The following is a 19,194-nucleotide window of genomic DNA, read 5'->3' as shown; positions in this document are numbered from 1 at the left end:
GCCCGGATAGCTCAGTCGGTAGAGCATCAGACTTTTAATCTGAGGGTCCAGGGTTCAAGTCCCTGTTCGGGCGGAAGTGACTTTTATTTTTAAAAGCTTCCTCTTTTTTAATTAAGCAAATTGAGAAACGAAACCTCTCACTTGAGGATATGTTTGCTGCGCTTCCTGCAAAATTCTGGTTTGCCCAATACGCGGCGACGCCTTGTCTAATTCTGCAAGGTTCTGAGGAGTTGCTTAAATGCTGGTCCAAAATTTGGCAAGTCCTTCCTATTTGTCGGGTGAATGGTATTAGAACAGATGTTTTTAGAAAATTTTGCAAACCAAAAAGCCCACGCCCGAACAGGGACTTGAACCCTGGACCCTCAGATTAAAAGTCTGATGCTCTACCGACTGAGCTATCCGGGCGCTCTGACAGCTTGATCTTCCGAAGCTTACTTGTTATATTCCTAATGGACAACTCGTTCTTTATGAGCTGTCCCTAAATTCGGATTTGTGGAATGTGTTTCTATAGCAAAGTAAAGAGCAAGAGCCAGCAGAGTTCCTTTCTTATTCTTATTCGAAAAGAAACACTAGAACGCTAAGCTTCTTTTTAAAATTAGACCTGCATTCTTCAGTCCCTTTCACATTTCCTGTTTGGTCAGCAGCCAATGAAGGCATTTGAAACCCAACTCCTTGAAATCTAAGGGATGGCAGAAAATGAAAGAAAAATACACACAGAGATGAACCTTCTCAGAGCTGAACTGAGACACAAATTTGCATCTTCCTCTCACCCCGATTCCTCTACCTTCTTTCTACCCTTTCTAACGCAAACATTTTTAAAAAGAATAATTCACTGAGGTGGATGCACGGAATTTTGGGGGGCAAAATATGCCAATTTACTAAAAACAAGCTTTCATATCTCAGTATATCATTTTGACATTCAGATAGCAATGAGGAAAGAGGAGATGTACTTGGTTCTAGGATGATGGGAGCCAAACCTAGTAGGTGAATGAACTTCATGCAAATTAAGGGAGATCACTTGTGTAAAGCTCTTTGCAAACCTTAAAGCGCTAGCTTAGTGCTAACGATTATTATTGTTATTATTATTAATTATTATGAATGTAAAGTAGAAACTAGGATCAAAATACATCCAGCAAGGATTACTTTTATTTTATTTTTCCCTAGGCAAGTTGTTGGCAAAATCGGCTCCATAGATGGGTTCCTCAGAGGCTGATGGTCATCAGAAATGACAAGATGAAAAAACAAAACATTCAGAGAGCAAACCTTGAGGTCACTGTAGCTTCTGCCTTCCAATGGGCGTAATTGTTTGCATTTTGTCTTTCCTGTGGGTGTGCAAGCTTGGGGGGGGGGGGGGGGAAGGGAGAGGAGAGGGGGCTGTCTTTTGCCTTTCTTCTATCCCCAAAGCTTAGTACAGCACCTGGCACTTAGTAAAAGCTTAATAAATGCTTATTGACCCACTGACCTTGCAGACTTTAAAAGTAGATGGAAGGATCAACAAGAATTCCTTTTTGTTTTTATTCTGACCTTGTTTGCTGTTTAGTCGTTTTTCAGTCGTGTCCAACTCTTCGAGACCTCATTTGGGGTTTTCTTGGCAAAATTACTGAAGTGGTTTCCCAGTTCCTTTTCTAATTCATTTTACAGATGTAGAAACTGAGGCAAACAGGATTAAGTGATTTGCCCAGATTCACACAACTAAGTAAGTGCCTGAGCCGGATTTGAACTCAGCTAGATGAGTCTTAAACGTCAAATTGAATGGGTATTTGAACATAGTAGAAAAGGAAAAAAGAGAGAATTTTATATGTAATACAGATCTCTCTTACTGCACAACTTGCTTCTCCTTTTAAAGTATTTAATAGATCAACCTTTAGCTTTCAAAATTGTCCTGCTTCTCTGGTCTTCTTTCTGTTCTTTTCTATTTATTAAAAAAATATATATCTCCATAGGGAAGAACCAACAAGGAAACTAATTATATCTTAATTTTGGGGACTGGTAGAAAAATTCTACCTGAATGATTCATGCTAGCCTTCAGGCAACCCTGGGTTCTTAGAGACTATGCTAGCAGGTCAGGGTGTTGGCAGGCTCTGAGAAGGTAGAGATGGGTTAGTATGGGCTTATTAGTACATTAATGTCGGATGTGGCACCAATTTAACTAGCTACTAAAGGCTGGCCATCAGGTGATGGGGGTTTTTTTTAGCCATAAATTAAATACAAAATGTCCCTGGGTTTTATGTCCTCCCTCAATGCCCCCATCCCTTTCCACTTCCAAAAATATAGTAGAAAAGAGGGCTAAGAACTACAAAGTCTTTAGACTAGGTGGAAACATAAATTTAACATGACCAACCGACCTTGCACATTCCCACCTGGATAACAGCACAGGACCTGGAGGAAGATCTGAGTTCAAATCCAGCTTCAGCTGTGTACTAACTGTGACCCCGTACAAGTCATTTAATTTTTGCAAGTCATTTTAGTATTTGCTTCAGTTACCTCATCTGTAAAATGGGGACACTCTGGAGACAGAAATGGCAAACTACTTCAGTATCTCTGTCAAGAAAACCTCATGGAAAGAGTCAGACACACCTGAACAATAATAACCTGGCTATCCAGCATGCATCTGAAACTCAAGTCATTTAAAGCAGAATTCATATTTCCTCCAAAGTTACTAATTTCTAATTTCTCTTGAGTTTATCCCGTCTGTCAGGGTGCCCAGGTCTGCAACCTCAGAGTTGACTATCCTTGTAGTTGAGTCTTCTCTCTCTAATCTCCACCTCCCATATATATAAAATCAGTTGTCTCACAGCACACACACACACACACTCACACACACCAGAATCTCTCAGATACACCTCTGCTATCTCTTCTCTGTACTCGCACTATCTCTAGCCTGAACTATTGCAACAGCTTCCTAATTGGTTTTCAGGCTGCAGTCTGCTCCTCTCTCTGATCTATCCTCACAGCTGGCAAACTGATATTTCCAAACCCAGATCTACCCTTCACTCCCACCCCTATCTGCAATGACTCCTATTGTCTCGAGGATAAAATACACAAATTTCACAGTATAGCTCCAAATTGTTTTTCAGATAGTCTCTTCCATAATGTTTTGCAAATGAGCTTTTCAGCTACCATGTATCTGGCAAGAAATGCTTACTGGTTAAGATGGCTCCTCGGCTCCTTCAGCCTCTTCTCAATCTTCCTTACAACTATTGAACTTTGCAAAGCGATAATGAGAGCCCGAGTCAGTGTCTTTACTTTTGTCTATTTTGTCCTCAATAGCTTGATTAAATAGGTCAGGTGGATGCTATAATCTACTGCTAGAACAAAATGTAGTTAGTGTTTTATCTTTATTCTGTCTCTCTCTGTTTCTATCTCTCTGTCTCTGTCTGTCTCTGTCTCTCTCTCTTGTCTCCCCCTCCACCCTCAACCACATTGTTGTCATTATCTAGGAAATGATCTGACTACCTAAAGACAGCTAATAATGAAATGGCTGGAACTCTCAGATCACTGGAGCTGCTGCCCTACAGTTTCCTGTCAGTTCAGATATGACTAATTTCGTTTTTATAATGTGTAGCACCTTCTGACTCTATCATTTTTATTGTTAACTTAACAATTATCAATAAATTCAAACACACAGTTCATTATACAAAGAAGAACAACAAAAAAGAGAATGGTATATGAAATTGTGAACTTCTACTAGCCGTAGCTTTTAAAATTGCATGTTAAATTAAACAGGGTAATGAAAAAAGGAATCTGGTTGTATCCCCTTCTGAATTTGTTTTCTTCTGTATATTCAGTTTTATTCTTGAAGAAATTATTCTGAAAAGGGAATATTTCTCATATTCGCCTCAATATCAATATTTTTTAAAGGATTCAATAATATAGGAGGTATCAGTGTTTAAATATCAAATGAGAAAATATTTGGAAAGCACTTAGCACTGTGCTAGGCACATAGTAGGTATTGTACAAATTCTTATTCCTTTTTCCTCTTCCTTTAAACATTTATGCAAAAATCATCTCAAAAGGAAGCAGTCTTACTTAAAAAGAAAACACATTGTAAAAAAGGACTTTACAATTACAATCTAAAGTAGAAGGAAAGAAAATGTGCCAAATATCTTCTAGTGGTTTCAGAAAATTAAGGAATCCAATAATAGACGCCCTGAGTGGAAAATCTCCAGGGATTGGTGCAAATATGAAGGGTTGATATTTGTCCAAGACAAGACCTTACATGTAACCTTTTAACCCAATTCTCAGTCAGACTGATGAGTCCAATCTCTCAGAGCAAGGCTAAGCTACATCTTCCCCTTCAGGTTTCTAGGGGTTTCCCTAAGAAGGAACCAGGGTTTTTCTTCTAATATTATTAGACTGAGTACTCATTCAGGCATGTTCTCCCCGATTTACCAGTTACATTTACTCTCTCCCCAATATCATTGATTGAGCCAGTTTGGAGTCTTTTGTATGCCTTCTCAGTTCTGGCTCAGTAGCCAATTGAAGAGGTCTTTTTCTTCATCACATGGTAAATGGGCAGGAAACAGTCATAAAATACCTGCATATGCTCCAAAACCTACATGGGATATTACATCAGGCAGAGGATGATGTACATGGTCATAAGAATGGGCTCTCATTGGTCAGTCTCCGGTTACATATCATTTGAGGAAGGATTCAGTACAAAGAGATAGGAAAGACTTCCTTGAATGAATTAGTCTTTCTAAGAGGAAAAGGTGAAAGTGGATTTCAAGCATGGTAGATCTTTACAAAAGCAATCAATAGAAGGAGGAGATGGAAGGCTCTGTATAGTGAGTAGCCAGAGGGCCAGCTTGGCTAGAATAGAGAGTGAGTAAAAGGGGGGGAGGAGGGGGAAGAGGTAATATGGAATTGAACTGGAATGATAGGTGGGGGAATGGATTGTAGAGAGTCTTTTTTTTTTTTTGGAGGGGGGAAGGTAAGTTGATTGGGGTTAAGTGACTTGTCCAAGGCCATACAGCTAGTCAGTGTGTCAAGTATCTAAGGTCAGATTTGGACTGAGGTCTTTCTGATTCCAGGGCCGGTGCTTAATTCACTGTGGCACCTAGCTGCCCCTATGTGGAGAGTCTTAAGCATCAGACATACACACACACATATCACATATATACATATATACGTAAATACAAACAAAAAAAGAGAGTTACTGAATTCTCTCCAGACTCAAATCAGACCTACTACAGGAAGATTTTCTCAGTTCTGTCTCCCCCTACCCTACCCCTACTGCTAGAGCCTCCATTCTGAGATTAACTTCAATTTTTTTTCTCTCCCCTTCCTCCATGTGTGTGTGTGTCTGTCTTTTTTTCTTTAATGTGTGCACTTTTCTTTTAACTCTTAAGTCAGTGTGCAAGTAAAGCTCCTCCAAATACCAGTACTAAGTTCATTACACTCCTAAGGAGATCATAAGAAGTATTCATTTACTACAAGTTGAGGGCAGTGAGAGGAAGGAGAAGGCCATTATGGCACTGACAATTTTTTTTTTTTAAGAAAGGAACAAGCATTAAGGCAGAATCTGTTTTGGAAAATGGTTTTTTTTTTTTTTTTGGATTACATAATTTACCTGTAAGCAACACTACTACTTGTCCCTCCCCTTCCATCTTCTGGATTGATGTAATTAGCTCTTTTTATAGAACAGAGCAGCTTCCATAGAAGCAAATAACTCCATGTAACAATGTATTATGCAATATTTGGAATAGCTCTTTTTTAAAAAAAATGTTCAGTCAGATGAATTGTAGAACTTTGGGGGTACTTGCCTCTAATTTACTTAATTTACTTAAACTGCTAATCATCTTCAACATTCCAGTTTTTAATTCACTAGTTAAGGACCAAAAAAAAGAAAGAAACAGACAAAAAAAACAAACATCCCAATCTTGCCGCTTTGGGGGGATAATTATTACATAAGACCTTTTTACAAAAAAGACAGAAATTAGCAATCCACTAAGAAGCATTTGTGGTGGTCAATAGAGGACCCAGATTTGTCATCCTCTTGAATGTTGATCCATATATGTTAGAAGGTGGTTAGGGAGTCCAGAAAAGAGGCTCCAATTCAGAGTACTTTTGCTTAACTGGAGTAATGATTATTATTTTCATTGTTCTGAGATCTTAGACTGTACTTTTTTTGCATCCTGGTAGCAATGCTCTTGTACATGGCAGTACCACCAGACAAAATAATATCAGTGTACAGATCCTTATGGATATCAACATCCCACTCCATCAATGAGTTGAAAGTAGTTTCATGGAAACCACAGGATTCCATACCTAAGATACAATTTGATTCAATTCAAAACATTTATTGATGGTCTGCTATGTGCCAAGCACTGTGCTAAATACTGGGGATACAAATAAGAAAAAGAAAGACAGTTCCTGCCCTCAAGGAGCTTACAATCCAATAAGGGAAAACAACACATAAGAGGAAGCTGGAGAGTGGGGAGGAGTACCAGGGGCTGGGGGACATCGTGTTCCCCTAGGGTGGTGGTAGTATTATTGTCTGTGGAGTTTAAATCAGATGCAAAGAAACAGTTGGAAGACAGTTTGAATATCTCATTGCCAATGATGAAAAATTGACCGTCAGTGAGCTCATAGCTCTTTTTCAGATGAATAGATGGCAGCAATAGCTTTGTTCTGTTCAATGTCTAGGACATTGCAGCAAAGCTTCTTCTTGATGTCATATACAATTTCTCCCCCAGCTGTGGTAATGAGGATGTAACCTCTCTTAGGATCTTCATGAGGTAGTCCTTCAGGGCATGGCTAGACAGATCCAGATGGGGGTTGGCATGGGGAAGGGCAAGACTTTCATAAATAGGCAGAGTGTGGATCACACCAGAGTCTATTTACATTACCAACAACACAACCAGAGGCATACAGGGACATCAGGAGCTTGGATGACAACACACAAGGGCAGGTATGGAAGGTCTCAAATATTATCTGCATCATCTTTTCTCTTTTGGCTTTGGGGCTCAGGGTAGCTTCTGTGAGCAATGCAAGGTACTCTTCAAGAGTTAAATGGGGGTCTTTGGAGAAAGTATGGTGCCGGATCTTTTCTGTATCATCCCAACTAGCAATAGCCCTGTGCTCAATGGAGTACTTCAGGCTCAGAGCACTTCTTTGACTCTGGACCTCACCCGCCCCATATAGCTATCTTTCTGACCTATACCCACCATCATACTCTCATGTCTGGGGCACCCAACGGCCAAAGGGCACTGACTCCTGCAAAGTCAGCTTTGCATAATTTGGAGCCATGTCAACAAAGGGAACAGCAACATCATCATCCATGTCAAACTGAAGTGACAAATCTAATTCTGTAAGACAGAAATGAAGGGGTGCAATATCTAGAGGTGTATGCTAGGTAGAAGAGAACACAGCTCTCTAGTCTATATGTCTTGTATACACATAGTTAGTGGTTTGTATGTTATCTCTCCTATTAGGATGTCAGCATTATGAAGGCAGATTGTTTTCTCCAACTGCTATTTTTCAACTGGTTGTGTAAGGGCAGGGAATGTGTTAGTCTTTCTTTGCCATCCTAGAGTTTAGCACTGTGACTAGAACATGGTATATACTTAGTAAATGTTTGTTGATTGACTGACTGACTGATGTAGAATTTAGTAAAAGTGAATTTTTTTTAAGGACCACAGACAGCCTTCATAAAACTATTATGTAGAAGTAAAACAAAAGACTGCATATAATATGATCTCACAAAACAAGAAAAATAAGCTGAGAAAATGAACTTTACAAAACTAAGCCAGATCGGCATATTTAAGAGACAGGAAGGTGGACAAGACACAGGAAGTGGCAGAGATCTGTAAGTGTTTTACAGTAATTGATTTTGTAGGTGACAAGAATGGAACCAGGATCCCAGCATGCTGTTGCCTCAGTATCCAATGTACTCAGTATCCAATATACTCTACAGACAATATTTTGGAACCAGCACTAACATCTTTAAAGATGGTCAGAAAGAGAAGTGACCCATTTTTAAGCCTATAAGGGATAGATTTCCAAAATATCTCAAAGAGGGGACAATTCTACAAGAATGGGAAAGGTAATAGTTTATGCTTCCACCTCTTCTCCAGAGGTATCAGAAACTCCCGACCCACATACAGCCCAGTCATTGATATTAACAGCATTTTGGAGGTGTTTCAGCTCAGATGTAATCGATAGCATGAATTGCCTGGGCAATATATGATACTGCTTATACACTTTACATTAAAAAATTATTGATAACTTTCATTTTTATATCACCTCATTTTTCAAATGTATCTTTCTCTATTGGCTACCCATATAGCCATCCCTTGTAACTATATTATAGGTACTCTGGCCTCTATCCCAGAGCCAGGCAGTCTACAATCCCACTCATAGTTCCAGGGTACCCTGAAGGGTTAGTGGTTAATCTCTCTTTTTCTACTGCCAGAAGTTCCAGCCACCATTAGCTTTGTTTGATTATTTGTTGAGGATCAAGGACTAACACCCCCAATTCCACTTAGTATCAAATAATGTTTACAAAGGAATATTTACTTCAAAGATACAGCAAGAACAAACATATAAATATCTCTCCCAGAACCTTAGGGGCGTAATCCCCACTCCATCCACCCAAGAGACCAAGGAAAATAGGTTCAAAACATAGCTCAGTTTCTACATAGGCATTGGTCCCACCAATGCTATGGAAAAGATCATGTCCACATATGGGACTACTGCTGAATAAACTCATATATCAGCTAACACTGACATGAGCTCCTGAAGATCACTCCCAAAGGTATGTTATACTAGCTAGGCAAAACCCAGACTGTACTCTGACTCCTGGATACCTGAGGCTCTATATTCTAACCTTTCAAAACTCCAGGTTGGAATGGTCTCAGGTGCTGTTGAACTAAGAAGTCACTTAAGCTTAAAAAAAAAAAGATTGGGTACAAAGAGAATTCAATTGAATATGACAGGTCTTTTTGATTTTTTTAAAGGAAGTTTAAGGATATTTTTTAAAGTATCTGCAGTTGAAGAACTGTCAAACCCGTAGAATTTGTTAATAATAATAACAACATTTATATGGAGCCTCCTATGTGCCAAGAATTGTTCTAAGAGCTTTACAAATATTATCTTGTTTGATCCTCACAACAACTTTGGGAGGTAAGTGCTATTATTATCCCAATTTTTTTACAATTGAGGAAACTGAGGCAGGCAGCAGTTAAGTGACTTGTCCAGGGTCAAACAGCTAATAAGTGTCTGATGTTGGATTTGAGTTCAGGTCTTCCTGACTCCAAATCCAACTCACCATCTACTACATTACCTAGTTGCAGAATATCTTTCCAGCCTTTCTCACCAAGGTACTTTCCTTACATGTTGTGGTAGGACCAGGGTTCCCAGTCCTAACTCCCTATTTCCTCACAATAAGAATTAGTTTTCCCTAAAAAACAACACAGCTGTTCCTGGGAACTGAGTGGCTCCTGCCTACCATGATGCAGTTTTCTGGTCACCTAAGGGCATAAAAAGTCCCATTCAGGGCCCCTCCAACTTGTTGGGTGTCTGAAGACTGCACAGTTCACTGCCCTACTGACCAGACATGTTTTAATATGGAGACAAAGTGGATTACATCAATAGAAACCAAATGAAGTCAAAGTAACCTTTTTGTTGATTGTTCAGTGACTTAGAAGTGCCTCATTTCTTTCCAAAATCAAACCTGAAGTAACAGAGTGCTAAAGTCAGACTTCCCCTACAACAGTGTAGTAGGGACAAGATGGGATGGCTTAATGGCTCATGTTGTGGTTGAGTTGGGGAAGGGCACTGCCAATACAGGATACTGTGGTTTTTAGGGACCATTCTATGAAGGCTGAGGTGTAGTTAACAGAGCTGGTGGACCTAAAGTGAAGAACTCTCTTCTGAGGAGTATAAGATCTGACAGGCTACAACTAGGAACCCATTGGATGGTCTCCCAGAGTCCCCCAGGGTATTGTTCTTGTAGCTTTCTAAGATTGGAGCCATGAGGTAGGTGAAAGAGAACAGAAAGAGAACTTTCGAACTCCCATTGGGAGTTTAACAAAAAAAGTCCACTTCTAATATGCATCATCATGAATCTCCAAGAAGTAGTCTTTCTGGGTTTTTCACGTGGAGAAACACTCTCTCAGATGGTCTATGCCTATGCCAGAACCCCATTAAATAACAAAGAACAAAAAATAGTCAATAACTCAAATAAGTTTGACAGTATATGTAATGTTCCATATTCCTAGCCCCCCACTTCTGCACAGGAAGAATGGAGACATTTTTTCATCTTTTTTCCTAGGGCTAAGCTTGAGCATAATGACACAAGCTTTAGTTTCTTTTTTGTTGCTTTTATTTCAATTTACATTGTTGTCATTACACGTATAGATATTTATTTAAGATATGTGTATATCTATTGTGTTAAATATATTAATATATTTCTTATAAAGTACAATTTAAAATATTTATTATATTTATATGTTCATTACTTTAAAATATATGTATGTTTTTCCTAGTTCTGCTTATTTTGTTTTGCAATATAATTTCTTATGGAGCAATAACATTCCATTATATTCATAACTGCAACTTGTTTAACCATTCCCCAGTCAATGGACACATACTTTATTTCCATTTCTTTTCTACCACAAAAATACTGTGATGAATATTTTGTGGCATATTCAGATTTTTTGCCTCCTTGGGGGTACCCAATAGTGTGATCTATGCGTCAAAAGGTATAGAAAGTTTAGTTACTTTCTCAGCATAATTCCAAATCACTTTCTAGAACAGTTAGATTAATCTAGAGTTCCAACCATGGTTTATTAGCGTGGCTGTCTTTCTCCATAGTCCTTCCAACATTGATTATCCCCAGTTTTCTCATTTTTTTCAGTTTGCTGAAAATTGCTGTAAAGCCTCAAAGTTGTGTTTTTTAAATTTGTATTTCTCTTGTTATTAGCGATTTGGAACAATCTTTCACATAACTTTTAATAGTCTGCAATACTTTTGTTATCTTTGTTCAGATCTTTTGATCACTTATGTACAAGTGAATGGATGAATAAATGAAGCACTTAAGTTGGTACTATGTGCAAAGCACTGTGCTGAACATTGATGATACAGGAGGAAAAGTAGGTCAGTCCCTGCTTTCAAGGCATCCACATTCTCATGGAGGAGATAACACACATGTAAGATTTTAGATGCAAGTCAGATGGAAAGGTCTCATGGCAAAGCAGATTTTAAATCCTCTCCCTTAACATCATTTCCGCTGATAAAATCATGTCAATTTTGGTTATTGTACTCTTTGACAGTGCCAAGAACATTGATGACAAGAGCTTTCTTTTCTGGGCTTTCAACAGAAATGACTGTATCACCAAGCAATTACCAGGTTGCATGTCCACAGGGGTTTAGACTTTAGTAGGGGAAGCCTAGGAAATACCAGCTCCTTTCATCCACACCTCCCCCATACTCCCAGCCATCATCTAGAGGAACAATCATTATGGAGACATGATCTTGCACCTGTTTCTGCAGATGCTGAAAGCCCCTACTCCTTCAGGAGCCACAGCTACTGAAGCTTACCACTGAAGTCCTTGACACCATCAAATTTGAAGGAAGCTAGGGCTGGAGATATAGCATGGAAAAGAGAGATGCAGGACAGAATGATATATGGAATAGCAATTCATCCTTCCTGCCATTGATAAACTAATCTTTCTCATGCATAGATATAGTGATTTCACTCCTTTGCCCAAAAATCTTCAATTTGAGAAACACTCATTTTTGTTGCTTTTGTGGCCAGGTAGGTGTTAGGAACTTTACATGGAGTGAACCAATAAAAAAACAAAAACAGACCAGGTTTAGCTCTTGTAGATCAAGTTCATATTCTTTGCCTGACCCTCAAAGATCTCCACTATTTGGTAGAACCCTATTCACTCAACTGTTATTTCCTACGTTCCTCTCCATTTAGCCTATGCACTAACTGACTTGTTCTGTATTTTCAGAAAAAGCTCTGCATTTCCCTCCGTCTCTTCCCTTCCCTGTCTTGGCTCAAGATTTTCTCTATACTTGCAGAGTTCCCTTGCCTCCTCCTGACATTTAGAATTCACACCCAATTTAAAGCCTGCCTCTTCTCAAAGCTCAATTCCAATATTCCTTCTTCCAGGGAAGCCTCCCATTCTGGAATGCCCTTCATCCCCCTCAAGACCTCATTTTGCCTTCTGCCTCTCTGAAATGCTCATCCTGTATCATTTCACATTATAGTTATCTTTATCTGTGTCATTTTCTCTACGAAGGAGGGGATGATACATTAACTGACTCCTGCCTGAGCTATGCCTTGGACACTTGCTAAAATGTTGAGCTCAACAAAAATGAATTCTAAATGGTGTGTCCTTGAGGGCTCACTTCACAAAGGTGTATGAACTGCATTTTACCACTAGGGGGCAGGTTGAACTAAAAAGATTCTGAATCCTATAAAATGCGAATTCCTAGGATTATACTTAGAAGAACCCCTTCATTTTAGGAATGAGGAAACTGAGATCTAGAGAGGCCTAAGAAACCTGCTCAGGTAGTAAGTGATAAGACAGAATTTGAGCCTAGATTCTGTGACTTCCAATTCATCCATCTTCTTGGAAGGGCTTCTAACGGCCTTTAGAATAGAATTGTCTTTAGTACAGTATTTTCTTCAAAATGACCTTTGACAGATGAGTATAGCAATTTTTTTTCAAATCCTCATTTTACAAGTGAAGAAACTAAAGGGCAGGGAGGGGTTGGTGACCTCTCCAAGGTCATACCCTAAGTAACAGAACCAGAAAGTCAGTCAGTCCATGTCAATATGAATTTATTAAGCAACTGCTGTTTGCCTGGCACTGTGCTAAACCCTGAGAATACAGAGAAAGACAAAAGACAGTCCTTTCCTTCAAGGATCTTACAATCTAATGGGGGCGACTATATGCAAACAAATACGTATAAACAAGCTGTACACAAGAGAAACTAGAAACAATCAACAGAAAGAGAAGGCACTAGAATTAAGAGGTGTTGGGGAAGAACACTAGATCTGGAGTCAGATGGCTTAGATTTGAATCCTATTACTATTTACATAGTTGTAGATCGTTAGGCCGATCTCTTCACTTTCTCTGGACCCCAGTTTTCTCCTCTGTAAAATGAGAGGTATGGATTTCAGGTTTTTCCCACTCTACTGCAATGCCTCTCTCTGGTTTAGATGTTTTTCTTAGATGCCTCTTTCTGATTCAGAAGCTTGGGGGCAATCACCCTGAGAAGTAGGCAGATTGAGTGACTTCTTACACATTCTGATTGGAGGAACACCAGGAAAAATCCACCTAGCCCAAAATACCTCCTGCAATGGTTGCCTGGGTGCCTGAAATTCTCATCATTAGTTACTTCTTTGAGTAGGACCCTGAAGGATGTTAACATCCTGTCTTTGTGAAACTCCAACAACCTTACACTTCCTAAAATTAGCTCTTTGCCCTCATGGTGATCTCTGATCACTCAGGCCCATATTCTATTCTCCCAGTTTATATAGTGCAAACCAAATGGTAAACCATATTAAACACTCATGGCTTCACCATTGGTTACCTTGACTATCTTGCTTCCCTGTCCTGCTAATAATCTTCAATCCTGTATCATCTGCCCAATCATATTTTCTGTTTTCAGTGGCCTAGTTGATAAAGGTCTGGACCTAGAGTCAGGAAGATGGTTCAAATCCTGCCTCAGATATTTACTAGCTATGTGACCCCCAAGGGCAAATCGCTTAACCTTTTGTCTGCCTCAGCTTCCTCATCTGTAACATGGGAATAATAATAGCACTCATCTCCTAGGATTCTTGTGAGTACAAAAAGAGGTAATATTTGTAAAGAGCCTTGCAAACTTTAAAACATTTATAAATGCTAGTTATGATTATTATTTTACTATTATTTATTCCCAAACCACCTATTGTTATTGAAGGAAGTCCCAGAACCATGCTAACTAGGCCCACTAGAAATTCATGCCTCTTAGGCTTTAATTGGGTTCTTCCAACTTCCATTCACCCCTTTTATTAATTTCTTATTGACTCCTTATGCCATTTCCCTTAGGAGATGTTCCTTGGTCCTCAAGCTCCTCTATCACCTCTTCCATCCCCCTCTTATAGCAGATAACCTTACCTCCTACTTTACAAGGAAGATTAAGGCCATTAAGTGTGAGCTTCTGCCTTTATACTCCCAAACTCCTCTGTCTTTGAATGTTTACCTCTCTTTTCCTCCAGTCTCACAGGATGAAATGTACTTCTTTCCAAGGCTTATCTCTCCTTATATGTCATTCTTCCCTTTTGAGTTCTCTTCTCTAGCATCTTACACACTGGTCACCCCCAATTTCCCTATCGTCAATCTCTTCCCTTTTTCCCACTAACATACTCTTTCTTATCCTTAAAAAAAATCTCCCCCTTTTTTTTTTCTTACCCCTTTAACCTAGCAACCTAACTCTATTGTTTCATAGTCAAGTCAACAAGTATCTACTGGGCTTTTACTATGTACCAAGCTTTGGATGAAAAGCTGTGAATACAAAAACAAGCAGAAAGACAGTCCTTTCCCACCAGACAACACAGAAACAGGAGCTGAAAAAGTGAGGGTGGGTAACAGGCAAGGGCATAGTAGTGAAAGTCCAGAGACTCAGGAGTAAAGCCTGGAGAGGGAAGAAGACAAGGTTAGCCTGGCATTCTCCTTAAAATGGAGATTCTGGAGGAACCAGCTGGAGGGAGAGGCCTCAGGGGCTATGGGTACTTCCAGCAAGAGAAGTACAGGAGGGAAGTGAGTATCGGAGGTGAAAAGATTTCTTTACACCATAGAGGAAGAACAAGGAATTATTGATTCCAATGGCAAGTTACACCCATTTGTTATCTATAGCCAGTATTTCTATAGAGCTATAAAGTTGGCAAAGCACATATATGTGCTGACTTATTTAATCCTCACAGCAACCTTGGGAGGTAGGTTATTATCTCTTTTTTATAGATGAGGAAACTAATAAGGGTTGAAACAGGTCTTTCTGAGTCCAAGGCCCAAACTCGATTCACCATACCATTTCTTCACAGAATAGGTAGTGGGATGCTGCCCTGTGAATTGGACAAATTCTTTACTTCAATGGCTTAGGAGGAGACTGTTTCTTTCATCCCTCTGTTCATCCCAAGCTATTGGTCTTGACTCCACTTGGCCCCACTTGCAGTTCTTTGAACATGACTTCCATCTCTCATTTCCCATCTCCATGCCTTTGTACTGGCTATTCCCCAGGCTTGGCATATTGTCTCTCTTCTCCTCCACCTCTTGGTTTTCTGGCTTCTTCAAGACTCAACTCATATCTTACCTTCAACATGAGGTCTTTCCCAGTTCCTCCAGTTGCTCACTCCTTCCCCTTTCTGATTCCCTTCATCTAGTCTGTGTATAGTATATATGTATCTAGTTAATTATATATTATTTCCACCATTAGAATGTAAGCATCTTGTTTTTGCTTTCCTTTGTATCACTAGCACTTAACATAGTGTCTGGCACATAGCAAACACTTAATAAATGTGTGAGCCTCCCCCAAGTTCTGTCCCCCGCCCTCTTTTCTTTTATTTCTATACTCTTTACCAAGGGGATCTCATCCATTCCCCTTCTCAGCTCTCACTTCTTTGCAGGTAGCTTCTACTATACTTCTATTGCTAATCTCTCCCAGTGCTCCCAGTGACAGCTCAGGAATAATATATCCAGTACTGGATTCTTCACTTCTCTTCTAAAACTTTTCTTTCTTCTGAATCACTTTTCCCCCTCCCATTTCTTATATGGCACCACCATTTTCCTAGCCCCTTAGGTCTACCATCTTGGATTCATCACTTTCCCTCCCAATCCTCTTCCAACTCCCCATCAAATAACTGCCAAGTCTTATCAATAATACTTAGGAAATATATTTCATTCAACAATGTCCTTTCTACCCCCTCTGTCACCACGATAGTTCAGGTACTCTTTACCTCTTGCCTGCACCACTGTAACAGCCCTTTATTTTAATTATTCTCCTTTACTCCATTCTCTCCCCTCTCCAGTCCATCCTGTTTCTTGTATCCTGGTATCTGATATCTTGCTTTATGAAAACATCTTTCTCTGATTTCCTCCAGCTAGCAATGCTTTCTCCCTTCTTCCCTCTCTAATCTCTCACATTCACCCTCTACAATCTATATGATCCTATACACACAAACCCTTCTAACTTATATTATAATCAATGATGTTTATGTCCCTTTTTCAAACTAGAGCAAGGGCTCCTCGAAAGCACGGACTCTGTCTGACTCATCTTTGTCTCACCAGCACTTAATGTCTTACACATAGTGGGTACTCAGTGAATAGCTGGAGAATTAATCAAGAAGAAGAAGAAGAAGAGGAAGGCCAGGGGTATGGGGCCACTGACAGTAGCATAATGGAAACTTGGACAATGAGAAATTGGGTGTCTTTGGGGAAATAAAAGTGGTATTTTAAATCTATCTGAGCATAGTATATGAAAGAACAGCAACCCTGTATACTTATGCACATTTTATTCCAATATAGGAAAATACTCCTCAAAGCCCTAGTTTCCTCAATAGAAAATAAAGTTAAGATGACATATATTGGTATATAGTATATGAAAGGAAAATGATTCCTTGGCCTGTCTTCATGTTGGGGATTCCCCCTTCCTTTTTCCATGAGTTTATTGGGAATTCCCCACTCTCCAGGTGTTTTGCCTTCTTTTCCTATCCTTGGACCTCTCAGGTTTCCAGGGCACAACCATACAAACCCTTGCACATGCAAGGAATGTTGGGTAGATAAAGGAGATGAATGTGAAAAAGTGCTTGGAAATCCTGAAGGGGAGGCACCCTGGTAACACTACACATACACTCCTTAGTCTGGGTACCCCAAATTGTGCCTTTTTCTCTGTGTCTAAAGACTTTTTTTTTTTTTTTTGCTTTCCTATATGGAGTTCTGGGAGGGAAAAGTTAGTAGAAATTTTGGGCTTTCTGCCTGGGTATCAGTAGCAGGATCTCATCCCGGCTCTCTGTTCTCCCTCTCCTCCCCTCCTCCTCCCCTTGGCTGGAAGGGAAGGCCCTGGAGGAGAGGGTGGAGAGAGGTCAGAGCGGTAGGATCTAGGCTCCTCCCTCTAGCTCTCTTCAGGCTCAGTGACTTGGCTCTGGCCAGGAGACTGGGATCCTGTCAAGGGTCTCAGAGAGATTGAGGCTGGGCTTGCTGGTGCAGTGCCCCTCGTTTCCGGGAGATGGCTCATTCCCTTTTTCCTCCTTTTGCTATTGTCCTACTCATGGTTGCTGTACTGTGCTAGCAGGCTTGAGCTCCTCTTTGGGTCGGTCTCTCTCTCTCTCTCTCTCTCTCTCTCTCTCTCTTTCCCTCCCTCCCTCCCTCCCTCCCCCCCTCCATGCAAGCCCAGCACTTCCCCCTTGCCAGCCTCTCCCACTGCATCAGGGACCCCTCTTCAGAGGCTCGTCGGCTTTGAATGTTGGTTTATGGACACCGTGGGCTGGAGAAGGGAAGAAGGGAGGAAGGCTTGGGGCTAGAAACACCTTGAGGCTTGTGCACGAAACAGCTTGCAGAGAAGAGAGACATCAGCGAAGCCCCATCGAGACACGACCAGCCACACGCACCAGGCAATCGGGAACCCTTTCGATCTTGCAGTGGAGCCAACCCAGGTAAGCCTCAGCCGGCCGTGGGTGCTCCCACCCCACGTCTGAGAATGACGGACGTGGGGAGCACTGACCCGGTCAGGGGCTCTTCCCAACATGGAGGTGTAACAATGGGAAGAATAGGGAAGGTGCCTGGACTGTCGCCTCAGCCTTGGATGCTGTGGGGAGGAGAAAGGAGAGGAGAGCCTGTGGGGCCGAGCAGGTTGTAGGGCGAGCGTGCTTCCAGCACTGCTGGAGAAGGTGGAGGGACGGGTGGGGGTGGGGGTGACTCCTCCGGCCCCAGAGTACCACCCCTTGCCTCCAAACTGAACTCACCCAAACCTTTAGGTTTTGTTTGCGTTTAAGATGAGAAACAAATAGTAAAACCTGTCCCGAGGGATGGCTGTTTTCTCTCCCAGTGGGGGAAAAGTCAGTGTCCAGTCCTGGGAAGGACAAGAATTTTTATTACTTTTTTTGGGGGGTGGGGGGAGGGTGAAGCCTGGCTTCTGCCTTATAAGGGCGCTGCAGCAGCACCCTTCCACTAAGAGGAGGAACAGTGCAAGTGGAAGGGAGAGAGCTGGAGAGCCCTAATAAGCTTGAGTTGCTAGGCTGGATGGGAAAGTGGCCCCCTTGGCTCACGCCCAGGCCTGGGCTCTTCTTCTCTTCAGCTTCTCCTAGGGGTGGTTTGGGTGCTTGGGAGGAACCGCAGTGGAGAGCCAGCAGTGGAAAAGCGTGGCTGAAGTGGGGTGGGGTGGGGAGACCCGGGACTTGGCAGGATCCCTGGATGTGGGAAGAGTTAGTTACCAAAGGCATCACGGTTAGTTTGTGCAAACACAGTCGGGGTGCCAGGTCAGGGAGCTCCCTTGCTGCGAGGAAACCTTCCTCCTTTCATTCCTTCACTTCCCCCTTTCTTCCCCCTCCTCCCACTTTGGGGCTTTCATTGCATTCCCCTTCTCATTCCCACCAGCCCAGCCTGGGATGGAATCTCTATTGTCCCTAGCTGGTCTGTTTTCTTTTCCCCCAACTCTGCCGGGGAGTTCTGCACTTTGGGCTGCACTTGGGCTCCTCCTGTTAGGAGATTTTTTCAAGAGGGAGCCCCGGAATTGAGGCCCTGATGCCACCTTGTCCCCCTGTTTTTTATCCTCCTTAAACTCCCTGACCAGTTAGGAGATGGCTAAGCCAGCTCTGGGAATCTGCATTGAATTTTCATCCTGGACCAACCCTTGACCAAGGTCTTGCCATGTTGCTCTGTGAGACCTTGGAGTGATGGAAGGGGAAACAGGCCTGGAAAGTGGTAACTGGGCCCAAAATGCTGGCGCGCCACCCCCACCTCTACCCCCAACACACACCTCCAGCCAATGATCACAAAGTGGAGATGAAGAGGTACCAAACCTTCCAAATATTTAGCCCTTCTGGAAGCTGCCCTTCCCATTCTTGGTAATATTCATGGAAAAATTAAATGAAGGCAAATTTTATAGCTTTGCCGGGAAGCCAAAGTCTGAAGAGACTACAGCTCTGGATTCTTTCTGGTCTGGAGTCTAACGCTGGGGCTGTCATTGGTTTTCCTTTGG

At 41.4% G+C, this 19,194-nt stretch overlaps 1 protein-coding gene and 2 non-coding genes across 3 annotated transcripts in view; 2 read left to right on the top strand and 1 right to left on the bottom strand.

Annotated features, from left to right (window-relative positions):
- On the top strand, window positions 1-73 carry TRNAK-UUU (transfer RNA lysine (anticodon UUU)). Its single transcript has one exon. It is a non-coding gene; the product is annotated as a tRNA-Lys (tRNA).
- A 259-nt stretch (window positions 74-332) lies between these two features.
- On the bottom strand, window positions 333-405 carry TRNAK-UUU (transfer RNA lysine (anticodon UUU)). Its single transcript has one exon. It is a non-coding gene; the product is annotated as a tRNA-Lys (tRNA).
- Window positions 406-16,866: 16,461 nt separating this feature from the next.
- Window positions 16,867-19,194, top strand: part of PIK3C2B (phosphatidylinositol-4-phosphate 3-kinase catalytic subunit type 2 beta) — an 81,081-nt gene continuing 78,753 nt past the window's right edge. Inside the window, exon 1 of the mRNA XM_069074650.1 lies at window positions 16,867-17,650. The gene's annotated coding sequence lies outside the window, so the exon portion shown is untranslated. The remainder of the gene's footprint in view (window positions 17,651-19,194) is intronic.

Source organism: Petaurus breviceps, unplaced genomic scaffold (assembly GCF_028583685.1).
Source record: "Petaurus breviceps papuanus isolate PSGF00001 unplaced genomic scaffold, PetGlider_PUasm1.0 90895, whole genome shotgun sequence".
Taxonomy (NCBI): Eukaryota; Metazoa; Chordata; class Mammalia; order Diprotodontia; family Petauridae; genus Petaurus; species Petaurus breviceps.
The sequence above is the reverse complement of the archived record's forward strand: the minus strand, read 5'-3'. Positions and strand labels throughout refer to the sequence as shown.